This window comes from Uloborus diversus, chromosome 4, assembly GCF_026930045.1.
Source record: "Uloborus diversus isolate 005 chromosome 4, Udiv.v.3.1, whole genome shotgun sequence".
Taxonomy (NCBI): domain Eukaryota; kingdom Metazoa; phylum Arthropoda; class Arachnida; order Araneae; family Uloboridae; genus Uloborus; species Uloborus diversus.
The window spans coordinates 160,279,942-160,296,396 of record NC_072734.1 but is presented as its reverse complement, the minus strand read 5'-3'; the positions used below and the strand labels follow the sequence as shown (position 1 = coordinate 160,296,396).

General features: G+C 33.9%; 1 long non-coding RNA gene across 2 annotated transcripts in view; it reads right to left on the bottom strand.

The window, feature by feature from the left end:
- LOC129219801 (uncharacterized) overlaps window positions 1–16,455 on the bottom strand; it is a 124,773-nt gene that overhangs the window by 70,262 nt on the left and 38,056 nt on the right. For both annotated transcript variants that reach the window (XR_008580438.1, XR_008580437.1), the window contains exon 3: window positions 7,419–7,500. This is a non-coding gene — a long non-coding RNA (uncharacterized LOC129219801). The remainder of the gene's footprint in view (window positions 1–7,418; window positions 7,501–16,455) is intronic.

Genomic DNA, 16,455 nt, shown 5'->3' with positions numbered 1-16,455 from the left:
ACAATGCTACAAGTTAGAAATAAATTCCCGTTCCTTGAATCTATTTTTTCATATCAACTGATGTATTTGACTGTACTCGGGTTTTCAACGCAACATTTCAATCCGAAGAAAGGAGCAAGTAATAAAAACTACCTAATTACATAACATAAAATCAAGTTACATGATATAAAGTGGAAACAATAGATCGCAGTCCGACGGAAAAGGTATTTCTACTTCTTTCATTCGATTTAAAACTGCTCAGGGTTTGAATTTTTTAATGCAGTAATGAAAATAATTCAGATCAATATCATTAAGTACAATAATGACACCTTGAGAACAAAAATTAACATTACATAAAAACGGTGAACTGTGCACTGGAAAATTGTTAAAAGCCATTTTATAACTGCCAAGCACAGACCAGGCATTAAAAAAAAAAAAAAAGGTTCAAAAGGTTCGCGTACATTCAAGGAGGATATGATAAAAATTCTAATTTTATCAACCCAGTATGTCGAAGGGAAACATGTTAGGAAATATTTTTTTATCATTTCATTGAACAAAAGAACCTTTCAGTAATTCATGCATTAGAGACGTACCGAGTAGCACTTTGGTCGAGTATCGAGTTCCAAGTTCCAATTATGTTTTAAGAAGAACCACCGACACACACGTGACGAATTTTGAACTCAGTGGTCAGTGGAAGAGTAGTATATACCTCCATGTCCACACACACACACAAATAATAGTTTTAAAAACAAAATTCCAGCCGAAATTTAATTGCGCATTATTGAAAAGATTTGTTTCTGTCAATAATTTTGACAAATAAGTTATTTTTTAAATTAAAAATAAACAAATACATAAAAGGTAGTGTTAATCAAGTTGGAATTAAAACAAATTATATCAATCCATACTTCTAGTCCGCCAAACGTAAATAATGTTTAAAAGCAAGTGAAACAACGTTAACACACTCTCAGAAATGGACTTTCATATTCGACGAAATTTTCTTCGTTTCTGACGAAATCGCTTCCAGGGATATGCTCCGAGCGAACATTTCGTCAAATTGAGGAAACTGCTTTCGTCTCTGGTTTGAAGATGCGAATTTCGTCAAATGTAACGAAATATTTCTTCATTCTAGTTTCGTCAAATCGACAATCATTTTCGTAGTTTTGAGAGTATTAGTTTCGTCAAATTAATTTCGTCATATTTGAGTATGTTAATTTCGTAATTTTTTGAGTTTATTTTTTATTTTAATTTTTCTTTTTTGAGCTGATTAGTTTTCTTTCTTTCTTTTTTTTTTTTTTTGACAATACTGACGAACCTCGTTAATTCGAACACGCTTAAAAAGAATTACTTCTAAAACGGACTTTTTTGTATTCTCTGTCCCATTGTTTTTGTTTTTCGAATAAGACGAATTCTGTTAAGAATAATCGATTTTAATGATCCATTAAAGTTCGTTTTAACGAGGTTCGACTGTATCTTATAAGATTTAGTCAAATCTTCACTTCAGAATCTTACCACCATAATTTCCCACTTTGATGCGCATAGTCACACTCACAGGCCCGTCATTTACGGGGGGGTTGACATTCCCCCCCCCCTTGATTTTTGAACATTTATTCTTTACGTACGAAAGGCCGTGGTTTTAGTTGGTTCTCTATAAAAATTTTGAAGAGTGTACACCTTTTTCCACAATTGGAAAAAAAAATCGAAATGACTGGCCTGCACTCCCCCTCTCCGCCTAAAGCAAAAGGCAAGTATTTGTTGAAAAAAGAGACACATAAAAGATGTTAAAAAAATTTTATTAATGTAAAAATACAATCAGACAATTTCTTTAAAATGTAAAAATAATTATTGCAAATTCAAGTTAAAGAACAATGAAATGATGTCTGGGAATTAGGGCTTTACGATGCATCGATGCATCGTAAAGCCCTAAAATTAAAATTGGAACGGTTTGGTTCTTTTTTTGGCGTTCCAAAAACCACCTACGTTCCTACTCGGGTGCCCAAGTACCTCCCTGCCGTGTGTGTGTGTAACGGAAACAATCTGTTGATTATATATAACTAGCGACGATTATTCATAATTTTCAATAGACTTGGTAAATATGATACATTATGTAATGTTTATCAAATTTACTAGTTTATTCACATAATTTCCTATTCGTGGATAATGCAATAAATTAGGATTATTTGTGGAGTAATGAGATCTTAATTGCAAAAACTGAACATTTTCAAGCAACACCAGAAAACTCAATCGTCTAAAAAAAGAAAAATGTCTCGGTTGCAATTAAAATTTCTAATAATATTTCAATTAAAAAACTGAAATGTGCCTTTTTTTTGTACATTACTTTCATTTCTTGCCGTGGAAAATGTATATTAGATAATAGTTTTAATTCTATAAAAAAAAAAAAGTTTATATTATTAACTATTTAATGTTTACCTAAACAAAACGGAACTTCAAATTTAATTACATATTTAGAATTCTATATAATGTCAAAGTCTTGAAAATTAAAGATCTGAAAGTAAATGCATAACACACAAAGCCTCGATATCAAAAAGCAAACCAAGCCAATATTCTAAAGAAAAACATTTTCTTGTAAGATAACCTATTCAGACTCATTCTGCTGTGACTTTCCGAATTATTATCAACTTTTTTACTAAACTTCATTTTCAAAAGCATCGTTGTGTGTGATATATCTGATCCTTCCAGAAAGAGACGATTATTTTTAATTAATATTGCTAGTTCAGGAACATTGTCAAGCAAAATATTTTTTCTATACAAACTGACCTGATTTTTAGAAAAGCTATGGACTTTTATTGTATTCACCACTACGAGTCAAGAAATATATTTGATAAATATTAAATAGTAGTCATACCCACACGGCTTTGCTTGTAGTAGAAAATTAAAAGGTCTTATGGTTCGCCTGTATAATTACAAAAAATGTATGGTGAATTTTTCGCCTATTGGCTTACCATATTACGGTTCCACGTTATGATAACTTGGTAATTTACTCGTCCGTCGTATGATAATTTTGCTCGGGAAAGTGTTCTTAAAATTGGAGTAGAAAAAGAACAAAATCGAATTTTCGAAAAATTGCTTCGAGGTGCACACCCCACGCTACAAACTAACTTTGTGCCAAATTTCCTGAAAATCGGCAGAACGGTCAGGGCACTATGCGCGTCACGGGAACCGGACATAACGTCCAGATCCATAACGTCCACGGACATAACATCCATGACCAAAACGTCCAACGGACAAAACATCCGAGGGACAAAACGTCCGACGGACATAACGTCACAGAGATCCAGACAACCAGACATCCTCCAGACATCCAGACAGACTTCAGCTTTATTATAACAAAGACTATTTCCCAACTTTAGTGGCAATGGGGTTGATTCCAAAATTAAAAGTTTTTTTTTTTTTTTTCCTGAAAGAGCATGCTTAAAAACATTCGCAACTCCAATAAACTATAGGGGGCGCTGCAATCACTGTTTAATAGTGGATGTAAAAGGTAGAACAAACAGATGCCGTAACTTATAACCTGCTTTGACGGTGAATGACAGTAATTTTTGATCGTGTTTGTGGGAAGCTTTCATTTCTATTCTTCTGAAATTACATTACACAACAAACTGTCTGAAGCCTGTAATTTACCCAAAGAAAACACGTGGCATGGAATGTTTTACCTTTTTCTTTAATATTGTTAATCACCGCAAGGTAGCATATTCGAGCTCTGGAGTTGCAAATAGAATCTGACCATTCTTTAAATAATTTGACTAAGTTTAATAATTTTAAAAATTTATTTTAATCGGTACGCTTTTATTATGTACGCTTCTGCCGATGACATCACAAATGATGAAATACCATTCACTGTTGCCATTCGTAGAGCGTAATATTTAATTCGCATCTTTACTCAAGTGTAATGGCAACGATATGGTTGATAGCAAACGTAGAGCGCAATATTTAATTCGCTTCTTGAATACAATAACGTGAAAACGCAATACACAGATGCGCCTAAGTACATCATTTGTGACGTCATAAAGACCACGTCTTATTTTCAAAATCGGACATGTTAAAAAATAAGCATCTGGAAATGAAAGTTTTTTCTCGCTTCATGTTTTTTTTTCTTTTTTGCTTATTCTATCAATTTCAATGACTAAAAATAGTACTTCTGACTGAAGGAAACAACCCCATTTTGAATAATCTCTGAGGAATATGTATAATCGCCAGATTAATCTCATTCTACTGCACATACACTCAGGAGTGGGAAATTTCATGATTTACTCGCCACTTTTCCCCTAATGTGGCTAGTGTATTTTAAGTGAATTCGTTTATATTTTTGCAAATTTCACATCGAGATATAAATCGCAATCACTGTACTTGGCTATATATTTTTTAAATTAATAATTTAATAAAGAAATACATAAATAAAAATGGCATTTCGAATTTTTTTCCCATTATAAGATGCGGTAATTTTCACTGATTTTTCAAACAAAATAACTTCTACATTTAAACGGGGTACTTATATTAAAACAGCATTGAAAAATATATCACCTAAATAATTTCAAAAACTTATCGAATAGAACTCGAAAGAAGAAAAAAACTTCTTTTTAGAACGAGTTTCGTCGATGTCACAGAAATACAAGACCAACACACAAAACGACAAAGAATGAATGGTCATTAGTAGGGATTCAGTAATTTATTGCCTGCCATTGAGGCAAAGCGGAGGAGCGGAGAAGCAGAAGACAAGACCCCAAGACCCTGAAGACCCTGGGGGAGAAGAGAAAGTGGCCCCTCAAAGTGGGAGGAAATGGGTGTGGTCTGGTGAAAGGCGTGTTTTTCGCAGTTTTTCACAATTTTTCGAAAACAAGGCTTTACTCCGTGGAGAATATCAATAGAACAAATTGTCTCAGAAACAAACTCAAAATATGTTTTTAAAGAGAAATGTTCAATCTTTTGCGCTCCTTTTTCAGTTTTTCCATATCATTTTTCAAACGTGTTAAAATAGTCGTTTAAAGTTTTAAAATGCTATTAAAAAAATTTCAAAATAATTACAGAAAAAATAAAAAAGCGCATATCTAGTTCTGTGTCATAGCCATCGTTTAAAACAAACCGCATGAAAATATTCCAGTAATTTCTCGTGTTATGCTTTGCACAGGTAGCAGATTTTCCCGTAGAGAAAGCATTAGCGTCGAAATCCAAGATGGACGGTATAGAAGAGCCTTAAGGAGAAGGATGGAACAAAAGAAATCACTTGTTATGGCCAATAAATCTTTCAGAATGGTGGACGACCCTTTTGGTTCAGATAGAAGAAAGTCACTGGGGAAGAAAAACAAAAAACCAGGACAGAAAAAGGGGGTCATCCACACATTGCTAAACAAATTCACAAATAATTGGTTGGGTACGAATGCATATTTCCATGAAACACTGCGTTTCTGGACACCATGAATTGGGGCAAAGCGGGGTAGAAAGAAACACTTAACATGAACTTTCTTTCGTTATTTACCATGCAAAAATAGTGTTTAAAACCTATGGAAAATTCGTTTTAATGGAGAAAATACAAAAAGTTTAAAAAAATATTATTTGCGTGTATGCAACATTTTGGCTAAATAAAAAAACTGCGATTTTGTTTCATTGTACCTCGCCTTCCCTTACTTATTTTAAAGGAGAATATTGAAGCACCAGTTAGTACAATCGAAGTCCTTCGGCATATTAACGTGACAGGCGCGTAACAAAAAATAGGAGGGGGGAGAAGAAACTACACCAAAAAAGTGTTAGAAAAAAAGATACATAGCTATTAACTATACAAGCAGAATAAAAAATGAAGCTTAACGATAGAAGCAGATCGCCATCATTTAAGTAAGTCTTAAATAGTGATTGCAATACCAGACTAAAAATTCATTACTCGTATTCGACAATTTTTTCAACTTGGTACCGCAATAGCAGTACTAGAAATTTCTCAAAAGAAATTCACAGATAACAAAATAAACTGAACTATTATAAGAAAAAAAAACAATAAAACAAAAAAAAAATGTAGTAAGAAACACAATGCATCTAATGAGTTCTCACTAAAAACCAGGAACTCATTTTAGTGCTTAGTTGAAAATACTGTTTCTGAATTCACGCAGATCTTAATTGCGAAAACGATTTTGTGAAGAAACCAGACTTCTTACGCTTGCGATTTTCATTAACAACGATATAAAATCCGCATTATTATAAACCATATAAATGAAGGAACTACATTAAAGCATAATTTTATATTTTACAACTACTAAGTTTTCCGAAGAGGATCGTTTTTATTGAATTCATAATATATGTATATTTTTTTATTTGATCTTTTTCTCTTTCATAAATAGATTAATCTTGAATCTAAAAAACATTCGAAGAACATCCATATAGAAGAACTCTTGCCGACAAAGTTTCAGGTGCTCTAGAACAGAAAGAAAAAGAAAATCGTGCGGTAATAGTGCATAATGAATCAAGACCTTTCAGAAAATAGCCAAAACAGACAATAAATTGTGTAAAAACGTTCGTGCGACTAGAAGTATTTAATGTTAGGTGAAAATTTTTGATAAAATGTTATAAACTTTTGAATAAAACAGAATAATTTTAAAGATTGAAACAAATAATAAAGCGTATTTCATTGTTATTGGATCCCCCGACTCCCGATATGCTAATATGAAATGTCTCTTAAATTGAATTTTGAACCAGAAATCTTAAGTTTTGAATCTATTCCAATAAGACGACAACTGCATGCAAAATAGAAAAAACATTTTTTATTTTTCCCCTTCGTGATGCACACTTTTCCTCAGATCTTTTATTAAAATAAAGATTAGAAATTCGAAATCTACTTCAAGAGTAAAACAGTTTATTACTTCCAATTTTCGTCATCGCGATAGTCACTCGCTTATTGAAAAAAAATGGCCGTCAGGAATTTACGATTTCCAAGCTCATAGATTTAATAACAGGTCATGGAATTACAATTCAAAGCTCTCGAATATCGCAAAAAATAAATAAATAAATTTAAAAATAAATAAATAAATAAATATACGTGTAATTCCACTTCAATTCGCATTTATTCCAATTTTCTGCAAAAGGAAAAGCCCCGACTATCATCAAAATTTCTGAAAAACACCGCGATGGAAAAGCCGAATCTCACATACCATCAATTCCAAAGCATACTCAGTGCAATGGACTACTTAACAAATGGAAAAGTACTCGTCGTAAACACAGACTGCTAAGCCTATCTGGAGAACACAAAGGGCCCGAACGGCCCCTAGGATGGCCTCTCTACCTGCTGGAGAGAGGGTAAAGAATGTACATAGCCCCATAAACGCCACCCTCCAAAGAAAAAAAGGAAAGAATCTGGATAGAGGGTTTCTGAAGCTTTGTTAGAACCCGGGCTTTCTAATCTAGAGCTCATTGTCAGTGACCCTAACGATGAAGAATCATACCTGCTTATAGAGATGAAAGGTTGGAACGGGTCAGGGTTGCTCTGGAATTTTCTGGTCGCCAGGATTCGGAGCGGCACAGAACCTGCAAAAGGATGATAAATTAATAAATACACACATATAGATAACTATATAAAACGAAGAATAAATAACCGAGTGAGAATGCAAATGCTGTAATTTATACACTATTTTAGGCAATATTCAGTCGCATGTGCATCGTGCAAGGTCTCTAGAGCAGGAAGAAAATAAGAAATTCCAAAAACTTTTTTTTGAGGGGGAGGGGGAATTTTGCAATGAGTGAGGAAGAAATTAATAGCTCATGCATAATGATTACCTTCATATAAATATTCACAGAAATATTTTTAAAAAAATAATAACTCCTTGAAATACTAACGTCTTGAAAATTCTGAGCAGTGCAAAAACAATGTCTAAAAAAAAAAATTTTTTTTAAATATTCTACTGTAAGCCGTTGACAGCTGGTATGAAATATACACACTACTAAAAAACATTAAAAATCATAGTTCTCTCAGTTACTGTAAACATTTCATGATGTGATCGATTATTATTATCTTTACCAAGTAATAAAACTGAAAGTCTGGATCTCTGTGATGCGCCTAGACCGTTTAGCCGATTTTCATGAAATTTGGCACAATATTAGTTTATAGCATGAGGGTGTGCACATCGAAGCGATTTTTAGAAAATTCGATTTTTTTCTTTTTCTAATTCCAATTTTAAGAACATTTTACCGAGCAAATTACCATAACCTCGGCGAGCAAACTAACATTGCAAATTGGAAAGAAATTCATCATCTATTGTTTGTAAATATACAGGCGAACCAAATAACCTTCAAATTTTATGCTTCGGGCGAAGCCGTGCGGGTACCACTAGTAATTAATAACATGAAAAAAAAAACATTTCTTCTCCTTTTTTTTTTCTTTTTGTTTTACGAGATAAGAAAGCAAAACTTGTGCAATAAAAAAGAATCGACAAATTATAACACATATCGAAAACAAAGTCCAAGAAACAACTCATAGCACCTTCCTACTACAAACGATACAAAAGTCGCCATCCTCCATGAATGAAAATTCGATTTAATGAACGCCTCATCATATTTTGCTGTTTTAAAACATTATTACATTTGCAACAGACTATCACAAATAAATTTCAACCGACGAGAAATTTCGGCCTCGCGATCCAAAGAATAATTAATTATTCCAAATAGGTGAAGGAATCGATCCCCGCTCCGAGGAAACATTAGTTCGGACAGTAATGTACATATTCTTCTGTTCTCCGGAACCCGCAGGTGGAAAAATCGATGAAGTCCGCCGCTTACGTCTGGAAGCACTATTTGATTCCGAAAATAGGTTGCTTGCAAGGTCAAGTTGGGATAAATTCGAAGCTCATTAAAACCTTTTCCTTTTTGATCTACTTAGTGCGTTTGCATGCATAATAGAGCGACGCTCCTTTATTGCTGTGGCCGAATGGAATGGTCGGAGAATTGTATTTGGACATCAAAAATATTACTGGGCAATTCCACGGGCAACTGACAGACACACAGTATTTTTTTAACATCCAAAGCAAAATACACATTATACGGAAGACATTTCCCCCTAGATGTTGTGTTTTTAAAGCTGAATTTAACGGTATAAGTGAATTTCTGAGCTACATTTTGGATGATAAAAAAAGAAGAAATTGCTAAAAACATGGTAATTGACTGACAGTATGAAAGTAACAAGTTAGTCAGTTACCATGCTTTTAGCAATGTTTTAAAAATAACTCGAAATGTATTTTAGAAATTCAATTATACCTTTAAACTCAGCTCAACAAAACAAGGGGAAAATATTTTGCGAAATGAATATTTTGTGTTAAATGTTCAAAATACAAACTGCATTGCTTTAAAAAATGCCAGTCAAATACCCGAGCGATTGCCATGCTGTGATTTTCTTGAATATACATACAGTCTTGGCCAAAATTGCGGAAACTTTTGATGCTTAGAGAAAATCTTTTTCGTTTCATAAAATGCAAATTCGTCTGTATCACTTTAAAAAGAATTTCGTACTAAACATAACACGAAATTCATATAATTACACCCCCCCCCCCAAAAAAAAATAAATAAATAAAAATTATGATTACTTATAAGAAAAAAAAAACAAGCACAGTTTTGAAGCGGTTTGTACTGTTTACGTTTCCTTAGCAACTACTGTTCTTGTTCTAGGAACCAATCATATGTTAATAACTGCCAGCATAACCGACACTAAGTTTACATTTATTATTATTTTAAGTTTACACAAATTACAATTGTTTCTGTTTAACTTTTTTGTATTGTTAATTTTCGATTATTTTTATTATTTATTTGTACTTAACGTCGCATAAAATTCCCTTGAAAATAATCTTTACGAGTCTAAGTTTAGTGAAACGTACATCATATGCAATCCAAAAGTGTTGGGCTACCCCCTGTAGAGTAATAATTTTCGATATGAGAAAGCCCCCTCCCTGTCCCTCCAATAGCGCTTCTGATAATGAAAACTTTTAATTATATTCAGTTCATGTATCTCAACTCGCCTTTCATTTTTAAAAATATTATTTTACTTAGCCCCAACTTAATCTGTGTGTATGTCTTTAATTCTACATTCCTCAAGTTGCATTCCGAAGATTTAGTGGTACATTTCTGGTGACTTTACAAATTAAAGAAAAATTTCGAAACAAATGATGAAAAATCAGCAAGCATTGACAGTGAATTAGTGTTTTCCAATTAAAAAACAAAAGGAGTATAAATTTGAAATTCGACTGCAGCAACATCGAACATCAAATACTTATAATATTAAATCACTTATCAATTTTGATACATTTTTTATTACATAAAGATATCATTTAAGTTATACACATTATTAGCACCAAACCCTGAATCAAGAAACTAAGTATTTATTCAATTTAAAAATACTCCTTAATTAGCCTAGTGTAACAATGCCTTGCTACTTTGTTTGATGAATAATGCTATGAATTATGTTAATGATACATTTTGTATTACAAAAACAAAGTTGAAAATTTTTTGATTTCCTGTCACAAAACCGAATTAGACGCAGCTTATGAGAGAAGCTTTTATTGGTCATAAGTAGTAGCAATCAATCTACTGGCAATTTGTAGCAAACTAATCTATTGAATTTTGCAATGCTGGGCTACGTTCAGCTTACGAATGAAAATACACAAACGTCCAGTGGTAATGACTTACGCCACCTACAGTGATATATTTCTCATGAAATTTTGCAACAATGGCAGACAGAAGTTTATTTGGAGTTTATTAATAATACATCAGAAAAAAAAAGAAGAGCCCAATGTATAAGAAAGAAGATCTCATCTTGAGGCCTTATCTCATCCCGTTATCAGGGTTCACCTTACAAATAAGCGGGATCTGTATGACAGTGTGACAGGATACTATGACGAGCAGATGAGTCACCATTTCTACCCTCCAGTCATTGTTCTGTTGTCTGATTTCCTTCCAAGTCGGGATGACGACCTCGTCACAGATTAACGGTAATCGGTCATCTACAATCAACCGCCGCGCATTGACCGTTAATCCTACGGGCGGGATAAAAACATATTTTCCGCAGCTGTAATACTTTTGTTTTGATGAATTTTTGAAGCACCTAAGCATAGGTTCCCTAAGTTTTTGAACCTATGTATCGCTTTCTGTGTATTATCAATGATGCGTACCCAGAAGTAGAATTTTCATCAGCAGTCTGCGAGGCAGATTGAAAAACCAAAAATTAGTCTGCAGAGACAAACCTGCGATAGATTAGTCGAAAAACAATAATTATGAATTATCACCAAGAAATGCATGAAAATAAAATGCTAAATATAAAAATTAAGAGTAAAACGTAGGCTGAAAAGTTTCTAATTAAAATAGAAAACTTAGGCGCAGGCAGCTAAAGGAGCAAGTGCCTTTGACCTTTCAGCCACAGAAGACTCCTGCAAACATTTACCCGCCTTGTTTGTTTTACATTGCCTTACTGTTTCACTCTGAACTGTATTTTTATATTTTAAATTTGACAGATTTTTGCAAAAAGCGAAATAAAAATCTTTCAAAATCAGAAATAATGTGCAGATTTTAAGAATCTGCGACGGGTGTCGTAGCGTCACGCTGTTTCTGCTACCGGGAACGGGAATGCGTACAACCAGCAAAAATTTGTAACATTGAAATGTGTTAAAATTAGTAAAATTTTAATTACCAATAGGTGATTCAAAATAAAACAAGAAATTTAACTCGAATGAATATTTTACTACCACGCTTTTGTTAATCAGATATAAAATTAAAAAAGACTGTTTCTAGTAAGTGGGAACACTAGGTTTCTCTTTGGCTCCGAAGTTCATGAATGTTTGGTTCTATCTTGGCCAAATGTTGCCGTATATCATACTCAAAATTAAACTTGCTTCGAAATTCCCTCTCGGGGTAAGTTAAACTCAAAAAACCTCCTTCGTGAAAGTAAGTTTTTTTTTTTTTTTTTTTTTTTTTTTAAGTTTGTTTGTTCTTGTTCTAAATAGTACACTCCAAGTTAGTATACTTTTTAGTATGTTTCTTAGAAATTTATCTTTCAAACAGTGCAAATAGCATAAAAAATACACATGTTTGGGCAATTTTGCGGCATAGAAAGTATGCATGAAAAAAAGCTAAATTTAGTTTCTGATAAAAAAATTGGCTTTTACTTACTAATAGAACAAAAAAACGATAAAGTTTAGAAATAATTAGCTTCATAGATGGTATTTATGTAGGAAAATCAACTTACAGGTAGGATACTAGATAAATTTTATCTCCTGCACATAGCAATAACAACAGTTAAAAAAACATTAGAAAACTTCGCTGCATAGAAAGAAGGCATGTAAAAAAACCCAATTTACAGAAAGAATGTTTCTTTCTTTTACATAGCAATAGCAGTAGCAAAATACCTTTGGAAAATTTCTCTGATGAAAGTGTACATGTAAACAAGCTCGATTTACAGTTTAGTTCTAACGTTTGTTATACAAATTTCGGTTAGGGTTTTTGCTTTCAGTTTGCTATGTAAAATGTATTTAAAATAATAAAAGTATAATCATTACTATGTAAAAGATATTTATGTTTTTGATAAAAATGTCTTTTACAAAGAAATAATAATATTAAGAAAATAAACTTTGGAAAATGTAGCTGTATTGAAGGTACTCAAGTTTTTTTAGCAATCAAGATTGCTTATTGTTCTCACTTGACAGTCCTTGGCGTTTGTTTCCTTTTTCAGCGTGAACCAGGGGCCTCTGCAGCACCACCGCGCACCAGCCTCTGTTCCTGAGCACTGTCCCCCGGAATCCGCTTCTCCTGGTTGGTGGCGTCCATACCCTACACACACGCACGCCCACGTTCATACACCAGGCCTACGCAACACACACAAGCCTACACATGGACGCACGCTACACACACGTAACCGCCCAAGAGGAAGGGCAGGCTTGGGGGAACAGGAGCCCTTTCTAGAAACAGTAACTCCAAGGAGTAGGGTCTTGTCGCAACTCGTGATTGCGAAAAACATGATGTGAATTCAAAATTTTAGAATTCAAATTAATATTTGTTCATTTTTTACTTCCTTTTACAAAAAAGGAAGTATTGTATTCGCGAAAAAATTTTCACTCAAAAATCGCCCTTAATTTCCATTTTGCTCACCCCCAAATGAATGTTGAGTTTTTTTTTCGATTCGACCACATGCGGAAAAGTGCCTAAGAATGTATAGACACGCGAAATATCCATTTTGACCATCACCGAGGTAATTACAACGACTTTTCTCGTGACGTCTGTATGTATGTGCGTATGTGTGTATGTGCGTATGTGCGTATGTATCTCGCATAACTCAAAAATGGTATGTCCTAGAAAGTTGAAATTTGGTACATAGACTCGTAGTGGAGTCTAGTTGTGCACCTCCCCTTTTGGTTGCTTTCGGATGTTCCTAAGGGGGTCTTTTGCACCTTTTTGGGGGGAAATCATTGTTAATTTCGATGTAAACTCAAGTGGCGTTATAATTTGTCGGACACTTGGCCGCCAAATTTGTCGCCAACTTGGCGACAAATTTGGCGGAGTTTTTTTTTTTTTTTGTTTCAATTTGGCCATTGTTGGTGATATTTAGAGAATAAATATTGAATCACATTAAAATAGCGAATAATGGGGAAATGACATTAAATTGGAGTAAAAGGAAGTCATGTGATTCACACATCAGCTCGTTTCAATACTCAATTGACAGGTATGGATATTTTATAAAAATGTCTTATGTTGTTGTCTAAACCAGCAAGGCAGGCAATTTGGGGCACGTTGCTTCACTTTTCCAACTGTACCGTAATTTGGTGTGAAGTCCGACTTCTACAGTACACACATGCCATAAGGACCTGTTTATGGGGTAGGCAACCATTCGAAACACAACAAGACGTGCACACCAAAAAAGGACAAGGACAGGAGAGATAAAGTACGTCCATTCCCTAGCCGGATTTCGAACCCGGAGCTTCCTGCCGCAGTCAGACTTCTCTGACCACTAGACAAGGCAGGCGGCAAAAAAATGTTTTATAGCAAAAATAACAATTCAGGAAAAAAAAAAAAACACACACACACACATAGAGAAAAATTCGCTGCGTGAAAGGTATGCATGTAAAAAAAAAGCCGCTACTCTTGTGATGAGCTAAAAAAAACTATTCTATAAACACCCACAATAAAAACAAATAAAATCCCAATGAGAAGATCGAAGATTTGCATTTCCGTACACTTTAGTTACTCACTTTCATCAAAAACTGATGAAACTCGGAACTAGTATCTAGAAAAACAACGGCAAAACCACATTTTCTCTCCCCCTTGCATACCAACCCACACATACACACTCCAACCTATCGCTGATAAAAGTCGATAGTCTTCTCGTCAGTAACAAAGGACCACTTAATAATGTAATTCCGGGTAATGATACATTTATCTTTCTTTTCATTAAAAAAATGGAAGGGAGAGAAAAGGGAAAAAAAAAGCGGCTTTTTAAAATAGGTCCCGATAATGCAGAAGCCACGGGAGAAAGAAAAGATAGACAGGGGAGGGGGAAAAAAAGAATCTGGGAAAGAGCATTAAAAACTGGAAAGACAGCAGCTATAAAAATAAATGACTCGAACCGATGCAATGAATAATAGAGGGGTGTGGAGATTTCTGAAAAGAATATTCACTCTTGGAAAATCCTTGGCGAATTCCGAATGGAGTCGAAAATGATTTATCTAATGGTAAAACATGCTGTGGAGGTTGGCGGCTAAGTTTTAAAGCGGAACACCGAAGTTTCTACAAAATAAGAATCTGTTTAACCTGTGCTGCCGCCTTTAAGAGCTTTTGTATTGCAGGTTTGCTACTGACTTAACGGGATTTTTTTAGAAATAAATCAACATCGAGACTTCCATGTTCCATTCAAAATTTCTGTCTAAAACTGTCATTTTAGATGCTTACCCACATGATTCATGCGTTACCATTGGGCAAGTAGTTCTGTTCTTTAATTCGCATTTGATAAAATATGAAAAAAATGAAGTTTAATGTATATATCCTTATATATAGTAAAGGGACCTTAAAAGGAGAGGAGCAGGAGAAGCGAGGGTGAGATTGCCCCGTCATGGGTAGCAATCTTTTTTATAATAGGTAACGACTAAAAATCGTAATTATTATCTTTTTTTTTTTTAATGTAAAAGAAAAATAATTACTTCAACAAATAAAATTTATATCACTTATATTCAAAGCAACCAACTTAGGGTAAATGACTAGTAAACCCAATTCTGATGGTTTCAGAACTTAGAAATTGCACTTTTATAGCTGCGAAATTTTCAACTATGATCGATATGTACTTTTTGATATAAATGAGAATACACTGGTTTCATAACTTGTGATCACACTCGCTTAGTTGGAGACATACTAAAAACGAAAAATGGTCATGGTAGCTGAATTCCATTATCTTCAGTAACCCCCCCCCCCCCCCCCCAAAAAAAAAAAAGGTATTTCACCATATTAAAACTTATTTTTCTAAAATTATAATTGCAACTTACCAATTCGAGCAACATTAAAAAATGCCTATGTGATAGGAAATAAGCTAAAGAATAAGTATGTACCAATAAATTTGCGATCTGATAAGAAATAGCAATGTCAGGCCCTTAAAAAACAAACCGTTTAAATACTTAAAGCAAAGAAAATTGCATTTTTTACCTATTCTAACATCGTTTTCCAAACATAGATAAAACTTAAGTTTGGAAAAATGTGTAGAAAGAGATGCTATTTTGTGAATCCACTAACGGTGTTTCTGGAGTATCGATTGTAAACTTGATGTTGACAATACAAGACATACCTGCATATTACTGGTTGGGGTACTGATAAGGTGCCCATAACTAGTCCACGGTTTTTTACTTCCTTTTACAAAAAAGGAAGTATTGTTTCCTTTTACAAAAAAGAAAGTATTGTATTCGCAAAAAAAATTTCACTCAGAATTCGGCCTTAATTTCCATTTTGCTCACCCACGAATGAATGTTGAGCTTTTTTTTCAACCCGACCACACGCGGATAAGTTCCTAAGAACGTAGAGACACCCGAAATATCCATTTTCACGACCCCTGAGTTAATTACAACGAATTTTCTCGTAACGTCTGTGTGTATGTATGTATATGCGTATGTATCTCGCATAACTCAAAAACGGTATGCCCCAGAAAGTTGAAATTTGGTATGTAGACTTCTAGTGGGGCCTAGTTGTGCACCTTCAATTTTGGTTGCATTCGGATGTTTTAAAGAGGGTCTTTTACACCTTTTTGGGGGAAATCAATGTTAATTATAGTTTACGCAAACACTTGGTGATATATCGCCAAGCTTTTGGTCGCCGAGAAGTTGGCGACAAATTTGGCGATTTTTTTTAAAATCTGGTTTCAATTTGGCCTTTGTTGGTGATATTTAGAGAGTTAACTACTGAATTACATTAAAATTGCCAATAATGGAGAAATAACTTTAAATTGGTGTAAAAGGAAGTCATGTGATGCACACT